Below are 12,695 nucleotides of genomic sequence, written 5' to 3'. Positions count from 1 at the left end.
CTGACTCAGTTAAATACAACTGGGGATATATTCCAGTTCCACAGATCACCAGAGGGTGAGCTGAGACACTTATTGTACATGCACCATAGCCCAAATCTCCCTTTGGCTCTATCTTGCTTTCCTTACTCCCCTGAGGAACGTTCCTGTGTGTGGTAGTCTGTCTCAGTGTCTGCTTCAGTAAACCCCATCTGTAACATCTGTAAATTCTCTACATTTTCCCAGATAAACTATTGAAGTCCATTCTGAGCTGTTGTAGCATTTATGTTTGTGTGGGTAGAATAGGATTAACCCCACTAAAATAGAGTTCATTTTAGACTCCTGTCCTTGCACTAGATGACTAGGGATTGGGGAGATACTCCCAGTATTCTCCACAATACTGGCCTACTGATTGGCATTTGCTCAGGAACAGACACCTGACTGTCGTTGGCTGGGTAGAAGCACCCTTTGCAACAAATCTGTTAGAAACAGATTTCTTCAGACCCTCTCGCTTATCTCATGTATCAATCTGGCGGGGCTGGGTTACACAATATTAACAACTGAACACCCTGGTGATTTAAAACAACAAATGTTTACTCCTAACTCATTTTTTGTACCTATTGCAATTGAGCTAGACATTTTCTTCTGCTTTATTCTCCTTTCAAGACTTAGGCTGACAGAAAGTCACTGTCTAGGATGTTACTAGTTTCTGTGGCTGAAGAAAAGAGCTCCGTAAAAGTCTCACCTCATCTAATAACTGCTTGGGCTCAGAGTGGTCACGTGACATCGGTATTCCCAAGCCATTTGTTAGACATAGTCACACGGTCCCACCCAATCCTAAGGTGGCTAGAGGTGCAGGTCATGTGCCTGGAAGACCAAGAGCTGAAAACATTTGGCAACAGCTCCAAGACCACCAGCATCATTGGAAAACTGTGCCCTTGTACCAAGTGTGCTGGACATTCTGTGTCTTCTTTCAGCACCAACAGTCCAGTTATATACTCTGGAAGTTTCTACAATCATGACATAATTTCTGACTCCTCTTAGCCCTGCAGTCATTAAGAAGCTCAGAACTGAGGTGCAGGAAGCAGATCTCTTGAGAAGGAGGGCTACTTTGCCCTCCATACCTTTCAAGGGAAGTTTTGCCCTGAGAATACATTCCTCCATGGCAAAGAAAGGGAATGAGAACAGTGTGAGCAAAGTAACCTGATGGTCATTGAACATTTGATTTTTTTTTAATCTATTGACATCTGACCTGGTCATATGGGAGTGTTATTACTTTACATTCAGGAAGTCAGGTCAAGGCCTTGTCCCCATCATATGAGGGGTGCTGGTGGTGCTGGTGTGGGGCTGTGGTCACCGTAGGTCTTTCCAAGTTAGAAATCAGAAACGACAGTCCAAAGGTGGCCACCCTGTGGAGAGTTTGTTCTGTCATTGTAAACAGAAAATCTTGTCTCCTCTTGACCAGAGAGACACCCAAGGGTCGGATCAGTCTGTTGGTGAAAAGTCAGAATTTTGATGCATTCATATACACCGATATTGGTCTACATGAAGCAATTCTACAATAATATATTTGAATACATTCTGGACTCATAGTGGCCTAGCAAGGTCCTATAGGGACATGATTTATCATAGCTTTTAAAAAATTAATTGTCCTTTTTGGGTAGTTTAAATAAGATTTTTAAAATTTGACTTTTCGGAGCTGGTGCTGTGGCATAGTGGGTGAAGCTGCTGCCTGCAGTACCAGCATCCCATATGAGCACCAGTTCAAGTCCCAGCTACTCTACTTCTGATCCAGCTCTCTGCTCTGGCCTAGGAAAACAGTGGATGATGGCCCAAGTCCTTAGCCCCTGAATCCATGTGGGAGACCTGGAAGAAGCTCCTGGCTCCTGGCTTCAGATCAGCTCAGCTCCGTCTGTTGTGGCCATCTGGGGAGTGAACCAGTAGATAGAACTCTCTCTCTGCCTCTGCCTCTCTGTAACTGCCTTTCAACTAAATAAATAAATATTTTTTTAAAAAAATTTGACTCTAAAGGCTAATTTTTGTGTGTAAATTTGCATGACTTTTATGGAGGACTTTCTAACCAAAGTTTAAGAGAGTTATTTGCTTGGGTATTAGGTGGTATGTAGGCTGTTTCTATACTTTTTTCCATATAAAACATAATTCATGTGTATAAAAGTAATAAGACACTTCCATTTTATTTCCTGAAATACTTCTAAACTGGATGCAGAGAAAGAACAAATCCTATTTTAGTGTTTTAAATAATTGTCATAAAGGATCAGCTAATCTATAGATGTCCTTGGGCATTTGTGTGTATTTTTGTACTTTAGACCAGCATAGTCCAATTGAACTTGTGTGATGCTGGAAATGTTCCATTATCTGTGTGGTTCAATGTCATCACCACTAGTTCCATGTGATTATTGAACCCTTGAGGTGTGCCTGGGGTCACAGATGACCTGAATCTTTAACTTCATTTCAGTTTAATTTATTTAGATTCAAATTTCGTTGTGGCTGTTGACTACCATGTTGGAGTGTATCTTTAGAACCTAGACCACAGGCTGAAGGATCTGACAGCCTGGGAACCTGGCTTCCTGACCCGACTATGGGAATATTTGCCTCTCTGCACTGCTGACCTCACTCTATAACCTTCCCATACCACTACACGCATAGAAGATTAGAAAGCCCAGAAAAGATGGGTGGCTTTTTAAAAAGTTATTTCAATTAACTTATTCCATGCAGTTTACTTAAGATTCCTTAGACTCCTAAGATATTCTGGCTTCTGGGACAACGCACCTCAGTGTGAGACGGTGTCAAGGGCAGAAAAATCCTGTCATGGACCAAAAAACTTCTTAAGTCCTCCCCACTCTTCCTAGCTTCCCACTCAGGTCACAGTTTAGTTTCCTTTGCCTATGACACTACTTCTATGCACCAAGGGATATCTATTCTATTTAGGCTTCTTGACTAGACAATTTAGGTATATTTTTGGCAGGCAGATTTTCTTTTCCCCCTCATCACAATTATGAAAATTAAAAAGAAAATCATCGAGACTCCTAGGAAACATGGAAGGAGGTCAGATTTCTCACGGGGTTCTCAGTATTCCACATCATCCCAACTCCATTTTATAAAACTGGGGCTTGACACTCTGCAGTCTCCAGCAAACTAGAGCTTAACCCATGCAAATCCAGAGAATTCCTTTCCAGTAGGTGGATTTCAGAGCACATTTGCATTGAAGTCACTATACACAGAGACCAAAGGTTGAAGGACTTCCTGGTGCTGGGAGGATGAGGTTAAAGGCAAAATCAGAGAAATCCCCGTCCTCACTGACCCCCTTTATTCTCTTTATCAGAGAACAAATACAGTTTAACATTGTGTTTAATTTAATATGATCGATGGCTTTGAAATCACGTGCCTCATATCTTTTAAAATAAAGTCAATACTGTATACAACTAACAAACATGACTGACTTTCGTACAACCATTTAAGAATGTCATCAACATATATTTTCTTCTTCAAAGTGGACAACTCAGGAGGGGAGCTCCTTATTTCAACAACATTGTACTTGCTAAATGCACTTTTGGATCCATCTACTGGATGTACAGTCAACACATTCTTTGGAATATTTTTCTGGCCATTAAATCAACATCATTTTTTGATAGTGGATTTGATGTGGAAGAGTAGTGGGTGATGATAAGGATCACACGTAATCACAAGTAGATTTCATTTCTTTTTCTTTTTACATTTGAACAGCCAGGTTTCATTCCTAGTCACTTATGTAAAGACAAGTGCACTGATAACATTTGGCCAATGTTGGCCAAAACCTGTGCTTTGTTTCATGTTATTTAACCTTCCCAGCAACCCACACAGCATATGTGATCAGGCAGAGAATACTCTCTGAACTGAAGTGAGCTGATGTTAGTTGGGCTAGGAAATGAGTTGCTGCATTTTAAAACAGTCATTTAATACAGTGGTGCTCTTCTGCTTTTCCCATAGGTGACAGGAGTAATAGTGGCTGGCACCTTTGCACCACACAAGGAAGCCTGATTACTTTGCTTTCCTCTTGTCTGTCTTGCATTTCATCCCAATGACCTGGCCTAGGCTTTGCTTCCTTTAGGAAGGCCTGGCCAAACCTCTTACAACCTTTAATCTGTTTTCAGTCTCTCTCCTTCATGGGGTAGGCAGAGGGTAATTAGATCCTGGGATGTGACTGTGGGCTAAAACTAGGATAGGATAGCGTAGGTCCCCACTTAGAATGCCAGATGTGGCCACGTGATACAATTCAATTAACAGATTCTTTCTAATTGGGTTCAGAGGCATGGCTTGTGCTTAAAATGAATTATTCCTTTGCCTCCTTTTGGTAAAATGCTTTGTGTGTACAGCTCCCTCAGAAAGTGAGAAAGGATGATCTTGATTTCCCGTTAATAGCTCTCTGCTGTGAGTTTGGATATGGTTTTGAGTTTGTACCCCAAGCGTTCTTGTATTGGTAGTGTGGTCCCCAGTGTGGCAATGTTGGGAGGCGGTGGGATCTTAAAGAGGTAGAAACCAGTGGGAGATCCTTCCATCATTGCAAGTGCTGCCCTCAGAAGGGATTTAGGCGGTTGTTGTGAGACCTCTTAGTTCTTGAAGAAGGTTGTTATGAAAGCAAGAATACTGGTCCCATACCACCCTCTGGCTTCCTGTCTCCAGATGTGATTTCTGCCTTCCACATGAGCTCCTGCATTTGTAACACTGTCCTCCTTGACGGAGGCCAAACCATGTGATGTCATGGATTTTAGCCTCCTACTGTGAGCTGAAAGATCTTCTCTTTATAGGGTTACCCAGTCCCAGGCATTTTATTATAGCAATGGAAAACTAATACACCCTTTAATCATGCTATCATTTTCATTATCCTTAACACTTTATAGAAGTAGAAATTGATACCCAGCAAGGCAAAGTGACTTGCTTTAGTTCTTATACTGGGAAGTTATGAACTGGAATTAGGATAGGGTTTATTAGAGGTGGTGGGCTGGGCCTGGCTGGCAACTGGCTCTTGAGAGCCAAATGTTGTTACATCCTACTAATCCCATGTGCAGTAACATTATGTTGATATCTTGAAATGAGCCACCATGGGAGTATTTATACCAAATAAGCTGGAAAAATGCATCAAATCAGTGCTTCCTTCTTCTCTCCTGGAGAATTGGTTGTTAAACATTGGCTGAAAACAGACAAAATTATATTACATATATATATATGGACGTATCCATATATATATCCAGCACTCCCCTGGGTCTGTGTGACTTGAAAGTCTATATTCTTTGCACTGTTTCATTGTTCTTCATATAAAAAGACATTGTGATCTTGAAAGAGTTGAGTTTCTCAGGTTGCCATATCCAGATTGATGTATTATCAGAAATACAAGGGATCTGTCCCAGCGTGGACTAGGTAGCAGAATTTGGTAACCAGGATCAACCGCCTGATGGAGAAATACCTTAGCATAGACTTCCCTTTTGCTCCAGTATCCCTGGCTCCTTACATGCATTCTTCCCATAAGAGGGACTAGGTGAGAGTGGCGAGCTCTATGTGAGTACACTCCCCCCTGATGGAAAATTGTGAGTAGTCAGTGGTGCTCATTTCCCATACACAAATCAATAGAACTCCTTGTTGTTCAGGAGACAACAGAGTATGGACTGTGCAAGAAGTAGTGTATGAGTTCAAATTCTGAACTATATCACTGATTCCGTGGCCTTGGCAATTCACTTAATTTTGCTATGCTTCTGTTTCCACTTCTGTAATAGGAAGGCATTATCATTCTTGAAGTGAAGGTAGCTAGGTAGATATTAGCCTGTGTGTGTAAGAGGGACTGAAGAAAAGGGATGAAATGAGAATTTTTGAAGAAAATAACTTTTTGTGCAATGGAACAAGGAAACAAAGCTGAAAACAGGCCAGCAATTACACCTAAAGTAATTGCTCTTGTTCAATAACCCTGTTAGATGGGTTTTGGCCCCCTCCCTGGGGGCAGCTTGGGGGAATCCCCCTGCCTTGAACAGGGGAGGCTATTATGTTTGATAATGCTGTGCTGAGAAGGAACTGGGAGGATTTTTAGGAACTCCGTCTCCAGAAATCACCCACCCACAGTTTCCCAGAAGAGGGAGGAGGGGAGAAGAAAAACCAGAGCCATACTCAGGTCCGTAAAAACTCCAGTCTGAATGCAGATGCAGTCTTGGTTCTTTACTGAGACACCCGCCTGCTCTGTCAGCTGTACTTCTCCTCGTTAAACTTGGTTAGCATGCTTACACTACTGTCTGAATTCTTTCCTTCATGAAGACAAGAACCTCTGAGCAACCGCCTCCATCAATGTATTTTTCCCTTAATAGAGATAGTATATGAATGAAAACTAACCTACCATATTGGTGTGATTAGGCACATAGTAAGTGCTCCATAAAAGATGGATTTTAAATGTGGACTTAGAATAATGACCTTGTGCCTGATTGCTTTTCCTGAATATGTACTGGTAATATATAACATGTCCATGTTTGTCTAGTCTCCTAATTAGAAAGCCCACTCCAAGCAAGAACCACATCTGAGTCCAACTTCTGACCCAGAAGTTGTATTGGATAGTGGCAGATCGAGTTCATTTCAAATGTCAGCTATACTACTTACGGTAAGCTTACAATCTTTTGGCTCCTACATTTTAGTTTCTTTCTATAAAAACAGGAATAAATAACATCACTTAACTCACAAACTAGTAGGACTAACAGATTTTTATGAAAGTGCTCAACATGTGCCTTGATATATAGCTTGGTACAATAAATATTAGTGGTTTTTGCTATCATTATCATCATGGATTTTCAAAGTCTGAAGTGGTGATCAGCACATGTTTAGAATAAGTAGTATTTCAGAGGTCAGTGTGGCTGAGTGGAGAGCATTAGAAAGAGAATCTAAGGAGTCTATCACCTGAGAACATGGGAATGGTGCAGACTAGGAGTTATGAATGAAGACCCAAGTTCCTGACTTAATTACAAAGACAGTTAATAGGCAGTAACTTTATAAAACAAAGGAAGAGAAGTTTTACTCCATATGGTCTGGGCAAGGCCAGGATAAACAATCTGAAAATGCTGGATCATTTGTTACCATTTGACTTATGTCTTGAGTGATGGTATTATGCTCTTGTTGTTTGTGGATGGTGTTTCCTAGAAGCTGTGATGCTAAAGGGAGGTGGGGCAATTCAATACAGATCAAGATAATTGAAAGCAAGTTTTGCATGGAGAGCCGAGCAGTACACAGCAGCTTCCTTTGTGCTGTTCTCAATGTGGGAATGTGCATCTGCTTATAATTGAATAAACATGTCCTTGAGGACAAATCAAGTGCTGCCAATTTTTCAGCCTCTTTGAAGAATTCCCCAAGTGTTAAGAGATTTTGAAATTAGACTGAGTGGCTTACATAATGACTAATTTGGTTGCAGGATTTTGCCTGTTCCCAAACAGGCTACTGCTTTCTTGGGTCCCTCTGTGACCCAGCTGATGGCAGACTTAGCTGGATTCTTACTGGACAGTGCCAGATAGAGAGGTGTGGCTGACCTTGCAAGAGGCCCTAAATTTCTGTAACTAGTGATGGCATTAAAAGATTGTATTGAAAAATAACAGTCCAGAGTTTAGCAAAAAACTTGGCAACCATTTTGTTGTAAATTTACTTTTCTGAGTATCAGTTTTCTCCTACACAAACTGAAGGCTTTGAGCTCTAGGTCAATCGTAACCCCCAACCCTCTTCCTGGTTCTGATGAAATATATGGCTTCTCTCCCTATAAGAAAGTACAAATGCACATGTATTCAATTTCAAGTGTTTCTGGACTCTGGGCTTCAAACTCTTGCTTCAATTATTGCAAACGTTTGTTTTAATTCTGGGATCAAGTACCAATATATATTCTTAAGAAAATTTTAATGATTCTTTTCATTTCTCCTTAGTTAGACAATGAAATGATACCAATTGATTTTATTTCCCTGTTCTCTCATCCTGCAACATCTATTCCACTGGATATTTGCTTCAATTTCCTAATATTTTCACTGAAATTAAGACTGCCAAAGAATGAAGCATTGTACATTCTGCCAGTGTTGTAAATCTTGCCTTGTAAGTCACTGAATTTTGAGCCAAAATGATCTGTTGCATAACTTTGCTGTATCCCTGCAAATAAATGGTACAAAACTTTTGGCTTGGGTGAAAGAGGTTATTGTCCATGTAGTTTCATAGGGGCCTTGTGACTCTACTCGATGTTCTGTAATATGAGGGATATTGTATCTATCCTGTATGTCTTACAGAGAGAAAATAACAATTTTCCTTTTTAGGAAGAAACTAGTTGTTGAGAATTATTTTCATGGAAATAGGGTCCATGCTGATCACTTTGCTGAATTCAGATCCCTTTTAGGCCATGAGCAAAGTAACAGTGAGGGGGCTGTTGTCCATTTTCCTGCTATGGAATCCCTGATGCATTCCAGGCCCTACTATACTTGTATGGTGTGTTTGTCTGATTTTTGTTACTATATTAAAATACCCAAGACTGGGTAACTTTACAAAAAAAGAGATTTATTTTGGTTTACTGCTCTGTTTGAAGTTCAGGGGAACAAATATGGTAATGACTTCCCTTGCAGAGTTGAGAGGATGAGGAAGAGATAGAGAATACATATGTGTGGGCTCCACCCCAGTGATCTAATCTAGTCTTGATCACCTCCTAAAGGCCCCACCTCTAAACATCACAAGTGGATGACATTTCCATCCTCTTAACACTTCACAATATGGGTTAAATCTAGCATAAACCCTTGAGGCACGTTCACACTGTATTCACACCAGGGCATGCATTTAGTGGCAGTGTGAAAGCTCACTGTCCAGTTGTTCCTGTTGGGTCTTGTCATTCTTCTTGACCTCAACTTCTAGAAGTTTGGCTAATGAAGAGCTTCTCTGAATGCCAGGCATTGCTAATTTCCCCAGGCCAGGTGTTAACACCTGGGAAAGGTCAGGCTGTCATGAGGCTTTGTGTTCTAGTCCTAAGGACCTGCCTAAGTGCCAAATGCCTATGGGTTCTGGCTTAGGCATTTCCAACTCTTTCTGGCTTCAAGCAGAAGATCTAATGCCTGGAACAGACTAGAGGTCATTTCCCACTTCTCTGCTCCAAGTGGTTCTGGCTTTGCCAGAAAAGTTTGAAGAAAAGAGGTCACAGTTAACTCTGATGATTAACTAAAATAACGCATACACAAGATGGTCAAGACATTGCAATGCAGTTGGAACTGGAGTCAGCTCCTTAATGTCTTTTATAAGTTCATCTGGTCTTACATCTTAGAATACCTGCATTTCTAATGAATTCAAGAACCCCAAATTAACAACTGCCGGAGATTCTGGTTTAAGTGTGAGAAGATGCACAATTTAGTGGGCTCAGTCTTTTCAATCTCATGTTGTTACCTTGACCAAATCAGTACCCTGTCTAGGATTCTGCATTCTTCTTATATAAATTAAGTATTTTTAGAGAAATAATGAGCCATTGTTGAAACTATCAGCTCTTCCTTTTTAGGTTGAAATATACACTACTGGTGTAGAGTAACTCACTGTCATGTGTTGAGTAAGAATTGTCTCTCCAAAGCTCATGCAGATATGGAAACTCTAATGTCTAATGTTAACGGTTGATGGGTTAAGGGTGGAGACTTGATCTAAGAGTCACATCTGAGAGGTGGGTTTAGTAGGAAGTCTTAAGACATTGGGGGATGCCCTCAGGGTATGGTTCTTGTGAGAGAGCTGATTCTTTAATTCTGGCTAACTGCCTCTCTGCTTCCTGGATCACCATGTTATCATTTTTCTGCACCCACCATGACCAATCTCCATAGAAGCCAGACTATGGGGCAGCCTGTCCCTGAACTGTAACTTTCAAACTATAAGCTGAAATGATTTTTTTTCTTTCTCAGGAAGCTCCTCTTGACTATTTTAAAGTAATGAATGACAGACTAAAAACACTCATGAGCTCATTTAGCAATTATATGATTATACTTTTTGCCTCTTTGGTTAGCTTACTTAAAGGCTGGGTCTTAAAGAGCTAAGAGAGAGAAATATTTAACATGGAAGAATAGAATAAGGCTAGCAGTGAGCATGTGGCTTGGAGTCCTCTGTGTGAGGACCTGGGAAGCCAGTGGTCTACGTGGGGGCCTTGCCTGCATGAGAGTTCCTGGTTGGAGGAGCTGGCAGGAGCAGATGTCAAAGCTTTGTCACTCCACAGTATTTTCCCCTCCTCTGTGGGAACCACACTAATATCAAAGCAACAATGGTAATAGCAAAAAACAAAGCCAAAAAACCCCACAAAAATTATGAAAGATTTTTATCTTCCTCGTTTAATACAAGATTCCTGGAGAAAGGGTGGAATTCAGCAAAACTACCTGAGACAATAGTAATTTATGAATAAAAACAGAAACTGAGACATACAAAATAAATATTGGGAAAGCAGGCCAAGTCCAGGGGTAGGGACTGTGGACTGAATGGCAGAGATTCAGATCATGAAGTTATCAACAGATTTGAGCCCAGAAAACGGAGACCCAGACAAACAATCAACCTACCCTTTCCTGTCTAAGGAGAAAATATACCAATTCTTCAGGGGAAGCCAAGCTTTTCTTGTTTGTTAACTCTGCAAGAATGTCTCACCCAGGCTTTATGCACCAGGATGTGTACAGGCTTCATTCTCTGCACCATCTGCACGTTAAAAGGAAATGATTTTCCTCAGGCAATTGACCGATCTCTCCACAGGGCCACACTCCCATGTATTCCTTTAGTGAAGGAAATTCTGTGGTGAGCCACAGAAACTTGGCCCAGGATGTAGGTCTCTGATGGCCTCTCCAGTGCTGAACAGAGCACTAATGACCACCCCTGGGCAGAACTCTGTGCAGACTAACACCACCCTACAGTGAAAGGCTTAGGAACGTTTACTTAGAAAATCCGATCTCACCTCTGCCTTTTCCTGGCTGTGTGACTGTGGGCCCCTCCGTGATGTTTAACCTCCAAGACTCAATTTCCTCACCTGAAAAATGGGTTGATTGAGTCATGAGATTGTTTTGAAGGCAATGAGAAAAAGCACAGTACCTGTCAGGTAATATACCACACACAAAACACACTATCACATCATAAAAGTTCCTCCTCCACAGGCAGCCTGCTCCAGGAAAAAATGTAGCATGGTGATATTCAACCTTGTTGAGTACAAGAAATCTTTTCATCATGAACTATTTCTCAGACTCATACATGAACAGAAGCACTGATAGAGAAAATGTATGACTGCACACTTCAACATGAGTTTGCAGTTTTTTCATGCTAATAGCATGTCCACACCTTCACAGCGGCATCATATGATAGGCGTGAGGGGCAGCACCCCCCTGGTCAGGCACAGGTGTGATTCCAGGGCTTTCACCAGTGGCTCCACCAGGGCTCTGTGGCCCGAGATACCACCACTACTCCTCATCCAGAGACGGAAGGAGCACCAGGTGGTGGGGTTCTGGTAGCTGAAGCCTCACTTCTCAGGAATTAGGAAATAAGGGGTTCATTGTCAGATGCCCTCTCCCACAATCCTTGTCTACCCAGAACCTCAGTAGGGGACCTTGTTTGGAAACAGATGTGAGTTAAATAAGATGAGAGTATGCTGGATTAGGGTGAGCCCCAAGTCCAGCGACTGTTGTCTTTATACAAAACCATGATTAAAGGAGAGAGAGAGAGAGAGAGAGAGAGAGAGAAATAGATTATGTGAAGACAGGGGCAGAGATGCAGAGATAGGAGGCGTGCACTCATGAATTGGGAGATACAGAAGATTGGCAGAAGCTGGGAGGGAAGCAGGTTCTCCCTCAGAGGCTCTCAAACAAACCAATGCTGCTGACGGCTTGATCTCCCACCAACGGCCTCCGGAAGTGTGAACAAAGCCATTTCTGCTATTCCAGCCACCTTACTTGCGGTACCTGATCAGGGAAGCCCCAGGAAATGAATATATCATGTGTGCTGTTGCTTCCTAATTTTTATTGATTGATTCTGCCTTATGACCAAAATAAAACATATTCACCATAGAACACCTCGGAAATATATTTATATAAAAAGGAAAATGTGTCACCTCTTATTCCATTACCTAAGGACAGCTCTTATAAACATCGTTGTTTTTTTTTTTTTAAAGACTTTGATGATTTTATAACTTCTTACAGAAAGGCTGGGCTTTTATATATTTATTTGTTGTTTATTTGAAAGTCAGGGAGACAGAGAGGGGCAAAGAGAGTGTGCACTCCCATCTTTCGTTTCACTCCCCAAGGTCCACAACAGCAGGGTCTGAGCCAGACCGAAGCCAGTGGAACTCTACTGGGAACCCAGTCTTTTTAGTATTTCCATAATAACATGCCTGACAGCTTTCAATCTTTCCTAAATGAGAGCATGACCCACTCAGCAGGGAGGCCCTCCCATTTGTGAGGGACAGACACTGACAGGTCCCTTGTAAATGTAGCACATAGCTGTAGCTCTCTGTTCAAGTTCACTGTGCCCAGGAGATTAGATGAAACTGGTAGACTCCTTGGCACCCTCTGGGCTCCAGGACTTAGCATGTCTTTATTATCAGGTCTGTTTACAAAGCAAAGTCTTTTGAAGATTTTCCCTGCAGAATAGGTTCTTTTTCTTTTTTCTTTTAAACACCATATGGTGAAAATGTTACATGAACTCCCAGCAGCCTCGGCTGTTCCTGAAAGGTTATGGGGGAA

This window comes from Oryctolagus cuniculus, chromosome 13, assembly GCF_051225735.1.
Source record: "Oryctolagus cuniculus isolate XC-2025 breed Fujian yellow rabbit chromosome 13, ASM5122573v1, whole genome shotgun sequence".
NCBI lineage: Eukaryota > Metazoa > Chordata > Mammalia > Lagomorpha > Leporidae > Oryctolagus > Oryctolagus cuniculus.
The sequence above is the reverse complement of the archived record's forward strand: the minus strand, read 5'-3'. Positions refer to the sequence as shown.